Raw genomic sequence first — 5825 nt, 5'->3', positions numbered from 1 at the left:
AGGCTGAAATGGTTCCAGGTTTGAAACTCCTCAGAACAATGCCTGGCCCACAGGGTTATTCAATAAACATCAGCTAACTATTTAATATTGTTACTACTGTTGTGGTTCTTTGATATGCAATGGATCACCCTCATGAAGTTCAGAGTAAATTAGAAATAAAGAAAAAGGGGGAGGTTTAGGAAAGACAGGCCCCTGTGGCGATGACCTTGGGCGAAGGAAGAGGGAGCATGTCTTTTGGTAATGAGGGCTGCTTCCAGGTAGGGTATGATTCTTTCCTGAATCTTCAACTGAACTGTTTCAATCAGTTCTGGAGAAGGATGTTTATAATCCTATTCTCAGTCTTTAACCAGGAGGGAGTGAAGGAGGCAGCTGTGCTTCTGAAAAACTGTTTACAAAGAAGAAGAAGAGAAGGAAATCTGATTACATAATCCCAGATCATCCCAACAAAAATAAAATGGATTAGTGTTTAAAGAAACAAGAAAGTGGCCCTGGCTGGTTGGCTCAGCGGTAGAGCGTCGGCCCCGCGTGTAGAAGTCCCGGGTTTGACTCCCGGCCAGGGCACACAGGAGAAGCACCCATCTGCTTTCTCTCTGTCTCTCTTTTCCCCTCCTGCAGCCAAGGCTCCATTGGAGCAAAGTTGGCCCGGGCACTGAGGATGGCTCCATGGCCTCCAGCTCAGGCGCTAGAATGGCTCCGGTTGCAGCGGAGTAATGCCCCGGATGGTCAGAGCATCGCCCCCTGGTGGACGTGCCTGTGGATCCCGGTCAGGCATATGCAGGAGTCTGTCTCTCTGCCTCCCTGCTTCTCACTTCAGAAAAGTAAAAAAAAAAAAAAAAGAAAGAAAGAAAGAAGTGGCACAAGCCCCTCTCTCATAAGCTCAGATATTTATGTAGTATTTTCCCCTTAAAAATGTGTTAAGTCAAATTATTCTTTACATCTGCTTAAAAATGTTAAAGAACTCAAGAATTTATGATAAAAACAAACAAAAAAAACCCCAAGAGTCCTTGAGCTCCATTCACACATTCAGTCTTCTCCTCCAAGGAGATAATTTTTAGTTTTTTCTATTATTAAATCTTTGAAGTCATATGACTTTATACTTTTATTTCTCATTTTTCAAAGCTCAGAATATATTTACTGATTTCCTACTATGACCAAGCAGGGTTCCGTTCACCTAGATTCATTATTATCACCGTTACCAAGTTGTCCTTCATTCAGTTTATTTCACTTCTCATTTTAGCTGGCTCAGCTCATCTACTGGCTACCCGCATGTGCAGATGCTGTATGATTCCTACCTCTTTTCTGTTATTTATTTATTTATTTATTTATTTATTTATTTATTTATTGTGGCATAGACAGAGAGAGTCAGAGAGAGGGACAGATAGGGACAGACAGGAAGGGAGAGAGATAAGAAACATCAATTCTTCGTTGCAGCTCCTTAGTTGTTTATTAATTGATTTCTCATATGTGCCTTGATGGAGGAGGGGCTACAGCAGACCGAGTGACCCCTTGCTTGAGCCAGCGACCTTGGGCTCAAGCTGGTGAGCTTTGGTCAAACCTATGAGCCTGTGCTCAAGCTGGTGATCTTGGGGTCTTGAACCTGGGTCCTCCACATCCCAGTCCGACGCTCTATCCACTGCGCCAATGCCTGGTCAGGCCTGTTTTTTATTTAGAAAATTAAATTTAATACGATGACATTGATTAACAAGAGCACATAACCTAGGTTTTAAGGAAACATTTCTATAGCATTTGAACTGTTGATTGTGTTGTACACCCATCACCCAAAGTCAAATCATCTTCTATCACCTTATATTTGCCCCTTTTTACACCCTTCCCCCCACCTACTCCCCCACGTCCCCCTCCCTCATGTCCCCTCCCTTATTTCTTATTCCATACCTTTGGCGGTATAATGAGAGGGCTTTCTCCCCTGCCACCCCTCCCTGACTCCTCCTCTTTCTGTCAGATGCCCCGCCCCCTCACCTAGTCCAGGGCGGACCCAGTGCCTCTGCTCCGCCTCTTTACATAGCTCCACCAGGTTTTCTCGCGGGTTGAACTTACAGGTAAAAAGGAAATACACCTTCTTCCGTTAGCATGAAACATCTTCCCTCCGCTGTTCCGGCCCCTCCGCGCCCTCAGGGACTTCTCCAGGGCACTGCAGGGGGGCAGCCCTCCGGCCCCCAGAGCGCTCTTGCTATTCCCCGCCCACCTGCTGAGCTCAAGTCGTCTCCAGGAAGCCTTCCTCAGATCGGGGTTGGGGAGGAAACATTTTGAGCCTTTGAAAGTAAACTCAACAACAACAAGAACAAAAATAAAGATTTTTTTTTAAAAAAATTATACCTTTACATCTGATTCATAATTCATTCTAGTATAAAACTGTAATTATAAAATCATTCCTTACCCCTCCCCTCCAAACCCTGGAAGACGTTTCACTGCCTTCTAATGTATTTGTGCTCAGCAAAGAGGGAAGCTATTTAAATCTCACCTTTGGGGCAGGTTATGTATTTTATATATATTTTTTCTTCTGTTGTATTTTAGAATCTTTATCACAGGAATTGTGATGCTGAGAGATATAGGTGGATGGACGTGGGGCAGGTGGAATTTTCATTTCTAAAAAATAATGATTCAAAGAACAATATTCCCTGAGAAGACTGACCTGTTTCATCTTACGTCATCACTTAAGCTGAAAGGTTTGATTAAAGACGTAAAAACACAAACACCAAATTTCAGACAGCATAAAGAAAGCATCTGAATGATCACATCAGAGTTCAGATGATGGAGATAGAGTTAAATACACAGTTATCTCCAACAAGTGGCCGTGTGAGAAGGAACAGAACACCTATGAGATTTGCTAAATAGTTGCACGTATGATTTCCATTTCTTTTTCATATCCCACACCCATCTCTAAATTCATAATCTCTCACGCTAACGTCTCTGAAACTGTTCAAGTGTGGGGAGGGAGTATCCTCTCTCTCCTTCGCCCCGCAGTGTTTTCTCCTTTCTCTCCAGCACCGTCTATGTCTCTCTGCGTGGTTAACAGATTTTGTTTCCCTGGGTAATGACCAGGGGCCCTGGACTCCCTTTTGTCTTTCCTTCCACCAATGGACTGTGAATATAGAGCGAGCACAGTTCATGCCCTGGCCGGGGTTGGAGTTGAACAGGGAACATAACATGGGACCCGCCATGTTAAAGTGCTATGAGGACATACCAGGGCCATCCAATATATGTTTGGTGGGGAGGTGGCCTCGTTCGCTTCTTTGAGTCAGCCATCTTGAATGGTGACTGGACCAGAAAGGTGAATTTACTTTCCTTCTCAGAAATTCTCCCTGCAGCACTTTTTGCTGTTTAATCTTAGAACGCCAAAGTTAATATTTCATAATGTAAAATCCACATTCTTAGAGAATGCTTTATCTTACTGTCAGAAAAGCCAGTTGCTAGATTAGGGGTTATTACGTATTAGATGCTCAAGAAATTGTGGCTAAAATTCTTAAATACAGGTAGCACAAGTATGCACATGCATCCCGTGAAGGCTATCTCATCCAGCCCTCGCCCTAAACCCTATCTTACATGGGAGATGATGGAGGCGGGGAGTAGTGAAGAGACTTACATTAGATCAGGTACCATTGTTTGCTTGTCAGTTCCTTTTTTAAAATCATTGGTACATCAGTTCTGTTTTGAACGTCATTCAACATGTCTGACTGCATGCGCATTGCTATTTCAGGAGTTATTGGACTAACAAGAGTTAAAGCAGTGTGATTCAATACCTGCCATCACCAGGCTTATAGGCTAGTATGCAGGTAGAACAGAGCCCAATATTCACAAAAACCTACTTGTGAAAAGTTTGTGATGATTACATGGCAGTTACGCATGGCACATGGTAAACATCCCAGCAAGAATGACCGAATATTAGCAGCAGTGGTAGCAACATTGGCATTTTTTTCTCAAATAAGAGATGTTCTAGTTGATGTTGGGAATCAAGCTAAGAATTTTATTGAACTAAAATGATCAACTGTTGTATGTTCTGAATTAAATAAACCAACGGGTCTTGTTTCTGCCTGACAAAGCTGATTACTCGACAGAAAATAACTCTGTTAAGAATAACAGGGAGGTAGGATCTTTGAAAACACCAAACATAGCATCCTACATTTAGTAAAATCCATGACTTGCAAATTTACAACCTAATGAGTAAGTAAATTATGGCATAGCCCCTATATGGCATAGGTAGAATATTATGTAAACTTTAAAGACCATTTTAATAAAATCTATGTAATAAGGGTAGAAGACTAAAAGCAGTAGAATGAAGCCTGTGTATGTAATAAGATTGCAACAATGAAAAAAAAATACCTCAAGACAAAAATCCTGGAAACAGATATACCAAAACACGGTCTCCTTTGAAATGTGACAGCAGAAGGAGTTATTTGTATTTCATTCTTTCTATTTTTACAGATTTTCTAACTTTATTTAAAGAACACCTATAGATTCTATAATGAAAAAAATAAGAATATCATTTTAAATATATTTAAAAAGTTGAAGCCTCATTAAACTAAACATATCATTGTAGAATGGACTCCCTTACCAGAGGAGGTGTTACTTTAAAATGATTCGTGGAGTCCCTTGAAATTTAGCTTACGTCTTTCACAGCCCATATTGCAATACTGCTCACCTGGAGGCACCTGGCAAACACCTGGTGAGGGAAGCATGTGAGCGGATGACTGCAGGGGCCAAGAAGGTATAAACACTGTACAACTGGTGGAAGACCCACCTCCACCTCTACACACCCGAGTAGCAGAGTGCTTGGCAGGACAATTTCTGGAGGTTGAAAAGAGATGATGCGTCCATCAGGTTGTCCAAGAATCCTGGGATAACAGCCTCCAAACAGCCCCCATCCTTTCAAAATGGCTAAGACTGGATCTTCCTGCTCCTGAAACATACTTTGAGCACCAACTATGAACCAGACCTTGTGCAGAAAGCTGCCATTTTCTTGGGGAAGGGGTTCATTGTTATTGTTGTCATTGTTCCTTTTCAGTTTAACTGAATCCAGTTCTCTGATTTAAAGCTATGTCAATTTCTTCTTGGAAGCAGATTGGGAAGAAAACTTCATCACATGAATAAACATGGCCAGTGACAAAGAGCAGGGCGGTCACTAGGGTAGCAGCAGTGTGATAAGGAAACAGCGGCGACTGCATTGGAGAACCGCCATAGTTTGTAGTGAGTGACCCTTATGATGAGGAAAGACTGAACAGTGCCATTGGTCCCCAGTCTGGGTACAGCCTTAGCGATTTATAGATAGAAGCAATTCTTGATTCCGCAAGGATGAGTTCAATTTTAGACATTTAGAATTCAAAGTGTAACACAAAATTCACGGGTGATGCCCAGAGCAACAGGGCAGAGGAGGAGAACGGAACGCATGGGGGAAGAAAGCCGGAAGGGCAGGAAGAGCCCCTGCCCCAAAATCCAGAATTAGAAGCCCTAGTTCTACACACAGTAGTTGATGCTCTTGGTTTGGAAGAAGTTACCCAGAATGAGATGAGATGTCCAAGATTTATCTGTGTGTGTGTGTGTGTGTGTGTGTATGTATCTGTGTGTGTATATGTATGTGTGTGTGTGTATATATATATATTTAGTTCACAAAGAAGTAGGTGGAGATGTGTGTGATACAACTACACACGGAGTTCTGAAGCAAGAACGGCTGTTCGAAGCTGGAGATGGGGCTTCGGGTCTTGTCAATATGCGGAGAGTAATTGAAGCCACGGGCTGGGACAAGACGGTCCGGAAGATGGGAGGAGAGCAGGATGAATCCACGGTGTGGGGCCGGAGGAGGGGCTCAGGGC

The 5825-nt window shown here is 42.7% G+C and overlaps 1 non-coding gene across 1 annotated transcript; it reads left to right on the top strand.

Moving 5' to 3' along the window:
• The first annotated feature begins 485 nt into the window (after positions 1-485).
• Positions 486-561, top strand: TRNAA-CGC (transfer RNA alanine (anticodon CGC)). Its single transcript has one exon. It is a non-coding gene; the product is annotated as a tRNA-Ala (tRNA).
• Positions 562-5825: the final 5264 nt, after the last annotated feature.

Source organism: Saccopteryx leptura, chromosome 6, assembly GCF_036850995.1.
Source record: "Saccopteryx leptura isolate mSacLep1 chromosome 6, mSacLep1_pri_phased_curated, whole genome shotgun sequence".
Taxonomy (NCBI): domain Eukaryota; kingdom Metazoa; phylum Chordata; class Mammalia; order Chiroptera; family Emballonuridae; genus Saccopteryx; species Saccopteryx leptura.
Note: the sequence above shows the minus strand (reverse complement) of the source record. Positions and strands in the feature narration are given on the sequence as shown.